General features: G+C 55.8%; 1 long non-coding RNA gene across 1 annotated transcript; it reads left to right on the top strand.

The window, feature by feature from the left end:
- Positions 1 to 3,796: 3,796 nt before the first annotated feature.
- On the top strand, positions 3,797 to 10,308 carry LOC144952796 (uncharacterized). The gene is made up of 3 exons (XR_013640698.1): positions 3,797 to 3,941; positions 5,950 to 6,022; positions 10,071 to 10,308. It is a non-coding gene; the product is annotated as an uncharacterized LOC144952796 (long non-coding RNA).

Below are 10,308 nucleotides of genomic sequence, written 5' to 3'. Positions count from 1 at the left end.
TGATTGTGTGCGTACGTGTAACATTTTGTCTACAAGGGTCAAACATTGAATGAGTCGTGTGAGGACACGGTGTGTGTTTTGCAAGTAACCTGGACAGATCAGATTCTTGTCATCGCGCTCGGGTTCAATCAACCCGAGCGCGATGACGTCACCACGCACGGGGGCGCCCCAACCAGCACCCCCCACCCACGTGACCAGCCCCTCCACCCACTGCCCACGTGACCAGCTCCCCCCTGCCCACGTGACCAGCCCCTCCCCTCCCCCGCCCACGTGACCAGCCCCTCCCCTCCCCCACCCACGTGACCAGCCCCTCCCCCGCCCACGTGACCAGCCCCTCCCCTCCCCCGCCCACGTGACCAGCCCCTCCCCTCCCCCGCCCACGTGACCAGCTCCTCCCCCCCCCACCCACGTGACCAGCCCCTCCCCTCCCCCGCCCATGTGACCAGCCCCTCCCCTCCCCCGCCCACGTGACCAGGTCCTCCCCCCCCGCCCACGTGACCCTCCCCCGCCCACGTGACCAGCCCCTCCCCTCCCCCGCCCACGTGACCAGCCCCTCCCCTCCCCCGCCCACGTGACCAGCCCCTCCACCCCCGCCCACGTGACCAGCCCCTCCACCCCCGCCCACGTGACCAGCCCCTCCCCTCCCCCGCCCACGTGACCAGCCCCTCCCCCGCCCACGTGACCAGGCCCTCCCCTCCCCCGCCCACGTGACCAGCCCCTCCCCTCCCCCGCCCACGTGACCAGCCCCTCCCCTCCCCCGCCCACGTGACCAGCCCCTCCACCCACCGCCCACGTGACCAGCCCCTCCCCTCCCCCGCCCACGTGACCAGCCCCTCCCCTCCCCTGCCCACGTGACCAGCCCCTCCCCTCCCCCGCCCACGTGACCAGCCCCTCCCCTCCCCCGCCCACGTGACCAGCCCCTCCCCTCCCCCGCCCACGTGACCAGCCCCTCCCCTCCCCCGCCCACGTGACCAGCCCTCCCCCCCCGCCCACGTGATCAGCCCCTCCCCCCGCCCACGTGACCAGCCCCTCCCCTCCCCCGCCCACGTGACCAGCCCCCCCCCCGCCCACGTGACCAGCCCCTCCCCTCCCCCGCTCACGTGACCAGCCCCCCCGCCCGCCCACGTGACCAGCCCCTCCCCCCCCCGCCCACGTGACCAGCCCCCCCCCACCCACCCACGTGACCAGCCCCTCCCCCCACCCACCCACGTGACCAGCCCCGCCCCTCCCCCGCCCACGTGACCAGCCCCTCTCCTCCCCCGCCCACGTGACCAGCCCCTCCCCTCCCCCGCCCACGTGACCAGCCCTCCCCCCCCCGCCCACGTGATCAGCCCCTCCCCCGCCCACGTGACCAGCTCCTCCCCCCCGCCCACGTGACCAGCCCCTCGCCCGCCCACGTGACCAGCCCCTCCCCTCCCCTGCCCACGTGACCAGCCACTCCCCCCCCCCGCCCAAGTGACCAGCCCCTCCCCTCCCCCGCCCACGTGACCAGCCCCTCCAACCACCGCCCACGTGACCAGCCCCTCCCCCCCGCCCACGTGACCAGCCCCTCCCCTCCCCCGCCCACGTGACCAGCCCCTTCCCTCCCCCGCCCACGTGACCAGCCCCTCTCCTCCCCCGCCCACGTGACCAGCCCCTCCCCCCCCACCCACGTGACCAGCCCCTCCCCCCGCCCACGTGACCAGCCCCTCCCCTCCCCCGCCCACGTGACCAGCCCCCCCCCCGCCCACGTGACCAGCCCCTCCCCCCCCGCCCACGTGACCAGCCACTCCCCCCCCCCCGCCCACGTGACCAGCCCCTCCCCTCCCCCGCCCACGTGACCAGCCCCTCCCCTCCCCCGCCCACGTGACCAGCCCCTCCCCCCCCCCGCCCACGTGACCAGCCCCTCCCCTCCCCCGCCCACGTGACCAGCCCCTCCCCTCCCCCGCCCACGTGACCAGCCCCTCCCCTCCCCCGCCCACGTGACCAGCCCCTCCCCCCCCCGCCCACGTGACCAGCCCCTCCCCCGCCCACGTGACCAGCCCCTCCCCTCCCCCGCCCACGTGACCAGCCCCTCCCCCGCCCACGTGACCAGCCCCCCCCCCGCCCACGTGACCAGCCCCTCCCCTCCCCCGCCCACGTGACCAGCCCCTCCCCTCCCCCGCCCACGTGACCAGCCCCTCCCCCCTCCCACGTGACCAGCCCCTCCCCTCCCCCGCCCACGTGACCAGCCCCTCCCGCCCACCCACGTGACCAGCCCCTCCCCCCGCCCACATGACCAGCCACTCCCCCCCCACCCACGTGACCAGCCACTCCCTCCCCCGCCCACTTGACCAGCCCCTCCCCCCCCACCCACGTGACCAGCCCCTCCCCCCGCCCACGTGACCAGCCACTCCCCCCCCCGCCCATGTGACCAGCCCCGCCCACGTGACCAGCCCCCCCCCCGCCCACGTGACCAGCCCATGCCCACGTCACCAGCCCCTCCCCTCCCCCAGCCCACGTGACCAGCCCCGCCCCTCCCCCAGCCCACGTGACCAGCCCCACCCCTCCCCCACCCACGTGACCAGCCCCCCCACGCTGCTACTGCTGCGGCGGCGTTCTGGCGTTTGTCCCAAGCGGGTTGGCTGCAATGAAGCCGTGAAGACACCGAACAGTTCCACTGCTACAATTAGCGCGCTGAGGCGCTGCAGTTGCACTATGTGTCCACACCTGCAGCAACCATGTTAAATTTCTTCTTAGGTTTTTTCCGGTAAAGTCACGTAGGTAAAACATCAAAATGAATGAAAATAAAATAAAATAAAAAATCACGACGTTTCGGAGGCAACACAAGTCTCCGTCATCAGGTGGGACCGTCACAGCCAGATTAGCTGCATCAAGTGAGGCCATGATTCAAGATGTAATCCCTTAAAAGCGAGTTGAAGGGGGAGGGAGAGGGAGGGGGGAGCTCATCAGACTATGGTAGCCAATGAAAGGAACGTATCGGGAGGGAGGGGGGGCGAGGCCAAAAGGGTGGGCGATGGACGTGGAAGCGCTTGTGCGCAAGCGGCCAATTACTGCACACGCCAACACAATGGAGCGATTGTGCGCTAGCGGCCAGCCACTGCACCCGCCAACACAATGGGCAGAGAGGAGGAGGGGAGGTCTAATACACATGATAGACAAAAGAACGAAAATGATGATGGGTACAAACTTAGGGGGAGCTCATCAGACTATGGTAGCCAATGAATGGAACGTAGCGGAAGGGAGGGGGGGCGAGGCCAAAAGGGTGGGGGACGGACGTGGAAGCGCTTGTGCGCAAGCGGCCAATTACTGCACACGCCAACACAATGGAGAGAGAGGGGGAGGGGGGGTCTGATACACATGATAGACAAAAGAACGAAAATGCCCATGTTTATACCAATGCTGGCTGAACAATGAAGAGAGTACTGTTAAAATAACTGGGGATGTTAACACTCGGTAAAGTACAGTAAAATAGTGCCTGTCAGATAAGATGGTCCAAAAAATTTGTGATTAAGTCTTTTTTGCGTGGTTGATAACATCTTTCCAATGATTACTAAGTTTGTACCCATCATCACGGTTGAATGTATGTCTGTGTTTGTATATTTGTATGGCTTCTGACGTCACCGCTCAGCGTGACCTCATCGGCGTCAAACGCCAGGGGGAGGTGCCTCGTTAGTGACGTCATGTCACTCACCCCCGACCACCGCGCTCTTGAGCGTGACGTCACATCCACTCAGCCGCTGCCGATACCTGTCCCAGTGCCAATCCTTATTTGGGCAAAGCCACGCCCGGTGACTGGCGGCTCATTAACATAATTTATTCGTGAAGTCGCGAGTTTCGAGCCGCTCATTGTGGGGAGGGGAGTGTCATCGTACACCGCAAGTGACGTCATGTCACCTGCTGCCGCGTGACGTCACGAGGGACCGGGAAGTTTCCGCTCGGCCCGTGCACTGAAATCCGAGGTGAGATTCTCATCGCGGTTGTGGTGATTGTGGTTGTTGTGGTGGTTGTTGTTGTGGTGGTTGTGGTGGTTGTTGTTTACCGAGGTAGCGCCTCGCTCTCTCTCTCGTAGGGATGTCAATTGAGTAGCAGCGAGCATGGAAGCGATGTCCACTTTGGAACTTTACAACGCGGGGCCTTGCCTCCTGCCCTCGCCTGGTCGCGTTTGCTTCAATTCTCTCGCTTATTCTTAGGTTTTTTCGGTAAAGTCACGTAAAAAAGTAAAATAAAAAATCACGACGTTTCGGAGGCAACACAAGCTTCCGTCTTCAGGTGGTACCGTCACAGCCACGACAGCTGTATCAAGTAAATGAGAGATTGCAGTAGCTACCACTCCGTTTATATAATGGTTGGAGAAGATCGTGGTGCAAGGGGCGCATTATTAATATGGTAAGGTGAGGCTTAAGACTAAGAATAGACTGCATAACAAAGGCTGAGCCTTTGTTGTGGAGAGGTGCGGTTTGTGACTCAACCTGTGGCAGGGATACCACCACTAAACATGGTAAAACTGTAATAGTTGTCTGTCAAATAAGATTGGCAAATAAGTGTAGTTAAATCTTTTTTGCGTGGTTGATAACATCTTTCCAATGATTACTAAGTTTGTACCCATCATCACGGTTGAAATTATGTCTGTGTTTGTATATTTGTATGGCTTCGTGCACAAACCTTTGATGGTAGCCAGGAGGCTTGCAGAGAACCTTGGTCTCGGAAAAGACAATTTCATGAGAGCCCACCGAGTTGTAGCAATGATCGGCAACGGCCGAAGAATCAGTTCTGCCGTGTTTCAGATCTGACTTGTGCTCGCGGACACGATCAGCAACATGACGTTTCGTTTCTCCAATGTAGCAATCACCACAAATGCAACTCAATTTGTAGACTCCAGGATACTGTAAGTCAGGAACGACATCCTTCACAGATGGAATCAAATAACGGATATTATGCACTGTACTGAATCGGACTTGGATCTTATGTTTGTTTAGAATTTTGGAGATCTTTTTGGTCACGCCTGCTATGTATGGCAACGTGATAGTTTTGGTTGGAGTTTCATGTGGCTGTTTCTGTATGGTGGGAGAAACAGCTTGGCGGATAGTGCGGTCAGAGTATCCGTTCATCCTGAGGGCCCGATGTACATGACTTAATTCACCGGCCAAGTGGTGTTGGTCAGAAATGCCATTGGCTCTGCGGTATAGCGTTTTGATGAGAGAATTCTTTTGAGAGGGATGGTGGTACTTGAAACCGGATTCCCACCACCACCCATCTCTCTGCCCCTTTCTCTACCCCCCTCTCTCTCTCTGCCCCCCTCTCTCTCTATTTAAGGCCTCGACACAGAGGCGTTGTTTCTGTGTGTGTCTCTGTGTGTCTCTGTGTGTCTCTGTGTGTCTCTCTGTCATCTCTCTCTGTGTGTCTATGTGTCATCTCTCTCTCTCTCTCTCTGCTTATGTGTCTGTCTATGTGTCTCCGTGTCTCTCTCTCAAATTGAGCAATCTTTGGAAGAACGTTATCAACCAGGTGGGCTGTTGACTGTTATGTTAGCCGACTCTCTGTGTTGTATTGCACTACATTTCTAAGTTTACTAGGTTTTTTTTCTCTTTCATTTGTACCTGATGATGATTGCTTGTGTTGCAATCGAAATGTCGTATGCTATTATTTTATTTATTTATTCTACGTGACTTTACCGAAAGAACCAAAGAGTTTCTTCTAGATTTGAAGCTTTCGTGACTGCAATGATTCATATTCTTAGGTTGTTTCGGTAAAGTCACGTAGGTAAAACATTAAAATTAATGAAAGTAAAATAATATAAAATAAAATAAAATATTTTATTTTATTTTACTTTCATTAATTTTAATGTTTTACCTACGTGACTTTACCGAAAGAGTATCTTGCTTAAGTTTAAATTTCCCTTCACCTGGCTCGCTACTTTGTAACTTGTTTTGTTTTAAATATTCACAGTTTTTTTTCATTTCTTACCAGGCCACGCCCGCTTGAGCTGCTGTACCGCTCTTGTGTTCAGAAACGACCTGCCCACAACAACAATAACAACAAGGTGAGGCTCGTCAACAGCGTGGCGGTGTTCACTCTAGACGCGTGGCGGTGTTCGCTCTAGACGCGTGGCGGTGTTCGCTCTAGACACATGGCGGTGTTCACTCTAGACACGTGGTGGTGTTCACTCTAGACGCGTGGTGGTGTTCACTCTAGACACGTGGCGGTGTTCGCTCTAGACGCGTGGTGGTGTTCACTCTAGATACGTGGCGGTGTTCACTCTAGACGCGTGGCGGTGTTCGCTCTAGACACGGCGGTGTTCGCTCTAGACGCGTGGTGGTGTTCACTCTAGATGCGTGGTGGTGTTCACTCTAGACACGTGGCGGTGTTCGCTCTAGACGCGTGGCGGTGTTCGCTCTAGACGCGTGGCGGTGTTCACTCTAGACGCGTGGTGGTGTTCACTCTAGACACGTGGCGGTGTTCGCTCTAGACGCGAGGTGGTGTTCACTCTAGATACGTGGCGGTGTTCGCTCTAGACGCGTGGCGGTGTTCACTCTAGACGCGTGGTGGTGTTCACTCTAGACACGTGGCGGTGTTCGCTCTAGACGCGTGGTGGTGTTCACTCTAGACGCGTAGCGGTGTTCACTCTAGACGCGTGGTGGTGTTCACTCTAGACACGTGGCGGTGTTCGCTCTAGACGCGTGGTGGTGTTCACTCTAGACACGTGGCGGTGTTCGCTCTAGACGCGTGGTGGTGTTCACTCTAGACGCGTGGCGGTGTTCGCTCTAGACACGTGGCGGTGTTCGCTCTAGACGCGTGGTGGTGTTCACTCTAGACACGTGGCGGTGTTCGCTCTAGACGCGTGGTGGTGTTCACTCTAGACGCGTGGCGGTGTTCGCTCTAGACACGGCGGTGTTCGCTCTAGACGCGTGGTGGTGTTCACTCTAGATGCGTGGTGGTGTTCACTCTGGACGCGTGGCGGTGTTCGCTCTAGACGTGTGGCAGTGTTCACTCTAGACGCGTGGCGGTGTTCACTCTAGACACGTGGTGGTGTTTACTCTAGACACGTGGTGGTGTTCACTCTGGACGCGTGGCGGTGTTCACTCTGGACGCGTGGCGGTGTTCACTCTAGATACGTGGCGGTGTTCGCTCTGGACGCGTGGTGGTGTTCACTATAGACACGTGGAGGTGTTCACTCTGGACACGTGGAGGTGTTCACTCTGGACGCGTGGAGGTGTTCACTCTGGACACGTGGAGGTGTTCACTATAGACACGTGGCAGTGTTCACTCTAGACGCGTGGCGGTGTTCACTATAGACACGTGGCAGTGTTCACTCTAGACGCGTGGAGGTGTTCACTCTGGACACGTGGAGGTGTTCACTATAGATGCGTGGAGGTGTTCACTCTGGACACGTGGCGGTGTTCACTATAGACGCGTGGAGGTGTTCACTATAGACGCGTGGCGGTGTTCACTATAGACGCGTGGAGGTGTTCACTCTGGACACGTGGAGGTGGTGTTCACTATAGACACGTGGCGGTGTTCACTATAGACGCGTGGAGGTGTTCACTATAGACACGTGGCGGTGTTCACTATAGACGCGTGGAGGTGTTCACTATAGACGCGTGGCGGTGTTCACTATAGACACGTGGCGGTGTTCACTATAGACGCGTGGAGGTGTTCACTATAGACACGTGGCGGTGTTCACTATAGACGCGTGGAGGTGTTCACTATAGACGCGTGGCGGTGTTCACTATAGACACGTGGAGGTGTTCACTATAGACGCGTGGAGGTGTTCACTATAGACACGTGGAGGTGTTCACTCTAGACGCGTGGCGGTGTTCACTATAGACACGTGGAGGTGTTCACTATAGACACGTGGAGGTGTTCACTATAGACACGTGGCGGTGTTCACTATAGACGCGTGGAGGTGTTCACTATAGACGCGTGGCGGTGTTCACTCTGGACACGTGGAGGTGTTCACTATAGACGCGTGGAGGTGTTCACTATAGACACGTGGAGGTGTTCACTATAGACACGTGGAGGTGTTCGCTATAGACACGTGGAGGTGTTCACTATAGACGCGTGGAGGTGTTCACTATAGACACGTGGAGGTGTTCACTATAGACACGTGGAGGTGTTCACTATAGACACGTGGCGGTGTTCACTATAGACGCGTGGAGGTGTTCACTATAGACGCGTGGCGGTGTTCGCTATAGACACGTGGCGGTGTTCACTATAGACGCGTGGAGGTGTTCACTATAGACACGTGGAGGTGTTCGCTATAGACACGTGGAGGTGTTCACTATAGACACGTGGCGGTGTTCACTATAGACGTGTGGAGGGGAAACCCGGGGATCGGGAAGGAAATCCACGCGACCACGGGGAGAGAGAGAGAGACACGTAAACTACAAATATACAGCAGGCGTCAGGGTCGGGATCGAACCCACGACTTCCTGTATGCCAGGACAGGTAGTTAACATCTCACCACAGAGAGACACGCAGCCTCGGCTGTGTTGGTTGATCCTCAATGAATTACTTGGTGGAGTGAGGAAGCATTAATACTGAGCAGGTGAAGGTGGCCAGGCGTGGGTCTGGATACACCACCACCTGTGAACCATGCTGCCAGTGTGTGAGAGTGGTGGAGCCAGTGGGGGTGGGGTGGCACGTGCCCCCCCAACGATCCGATAGAAATCCGTAATTTCGATAGGATCATTGGGGTTTATTAGTAACTAGCTTCACTACCTGGCTTTGCCCGGGACTTGGATTTTTGTCTTGGATTAATTTAATATTCCCTCATAATTCAATGAAAAACCCTGAAAAAATTGATGCTTGCAAGAAGGAAGCCGAAACACTTCAATTTACCTAAATCGGATGTTTTCACTCAAGGAAATTCAACCTGAACCCACTGCTACGTCAGGTCGATTTTTGCCACTCGGGAAGGGAATGACGCGGCGCTCGCTTAGACATTCCAGACAGCATAAGCTGTGAAAATTTCATGACGCCAGAGCTCAGCGTTGGAGAGTTTTTGCTGCTGCACACAAACAAACAGGTGTAAGTTCTGCTTTATATTTAAGATGGCAGTTGTACCCATTATTCACACAGATTTGTATTGAAACTCCGAGAAGCCAATGACTTAATCGGCCAGGAGCGAAGTGCCACCTAAAATCTCCCGGCACGCTGTGAGCAGCTGTAGAAGTACGGTGCGCGAAGAGCCATGTGGTAGGGGGGTAAGCATTGCACAGCGCTTAGCTCAGGTGTGATGCGGGTTGATGCCACATACGTCATGGTCATTCCCCCCCCCCCCCCCCAAAATACAAAAGTCTATTTTTCTTTCCTGAAGGCATCAACACGTTCAGCGAGCGCGATGACGATCACACGCGTCGAATGAAAAGCAAGGGACAAGTCCTTTCTTACTAACAACTCCTTTCTCACTAACAACTCCTTACTTACTAACAACTCCTGTAATTTTTCATTGCTGGAGGGGTTTCCTCCCCCTACCTGAAAATCCTGGCTCCACCTCTGAGTGTGTGACAGTGTCAAGTTTGTATTTGCAGTAAAGTCTATTAACTCTATTGAGCACAGAGGTTATATCAAAACAGTAGTTTATTTTAGTTTTCCTCTCGAACTCTTTGTAAGAATGGAGTCAGGAAGTGATCACAGCAAACACGTGCAGCAGCTTAAGTCGGAACTGCTCATCCGAGCAATCAAGGACATCTGTGCCTGGCTTCACACCTCTAAATTGCGATTGAACATTAATTTATGCATTTGTGCATATCACAAATAGTATTATTTTCAACACCCATTGTTATGTCAGCTGAATTTAGCTTTCATAAACATTTATTTAGAAGCCAGACAGCTGAAATTGTGTGCTGAGTTTTGGGTTAACGTTCATTTTGAAGATACGAGGGCTTCCAGGCACGGTTATAACCATTTGCCCTCTCATTGTGTGCCATAACAGCCCATGTGATGAATTTGGGACACTTTTTTACTATATCATAAATATATGAATAACTATAGACGTGTAAGTGACGTGTGACTGTGTATATATGCATTCCTCTGTGCCTCGATACTGACGTGTAGATGGTGTGGATATTCTTTGTTTCTGTCTGCAGCTGTCGCTGCCTCTGCAGAATTGGTCTCATGGAGCAAAGGCACTCGGCGCAGCTCGGTGCAAAAAGGCATCAATGCGACCAGTGTGCATACAGCACGGATCGTCCTGAACATTTGATACGGCACCAGAGAACTCACACAGGAGAGAAACCCTTCAAGTGCAGTGTGTGTGGGAGGGCGTTTGCACAGTCATGATCTTGTAACACACCAGAGAACTCACACAGGAGAGAAACCCTTCAA

Source organism: Lampetra fluviatilis, chromosome 70, assembly GCF_964198595.1.
Source record: "Lampetra fluviatilis chromosome 70, kcLamFluv1.1, whole genome shotgun sequence".
In the NCBI taxonomy this organism is placed as follows: domain Eukaryota; kingdom Metazoa; phylum Chordata; class Hyperoartia; order Petromyzontiformes; family Petromyzontidae; genus Lampetra; species Lampetra fluviatilis.
Note: the sequence above shows the minus strand (reverse complement) of the source record. Positions and strands in the feature narration are given on the sequence as shown.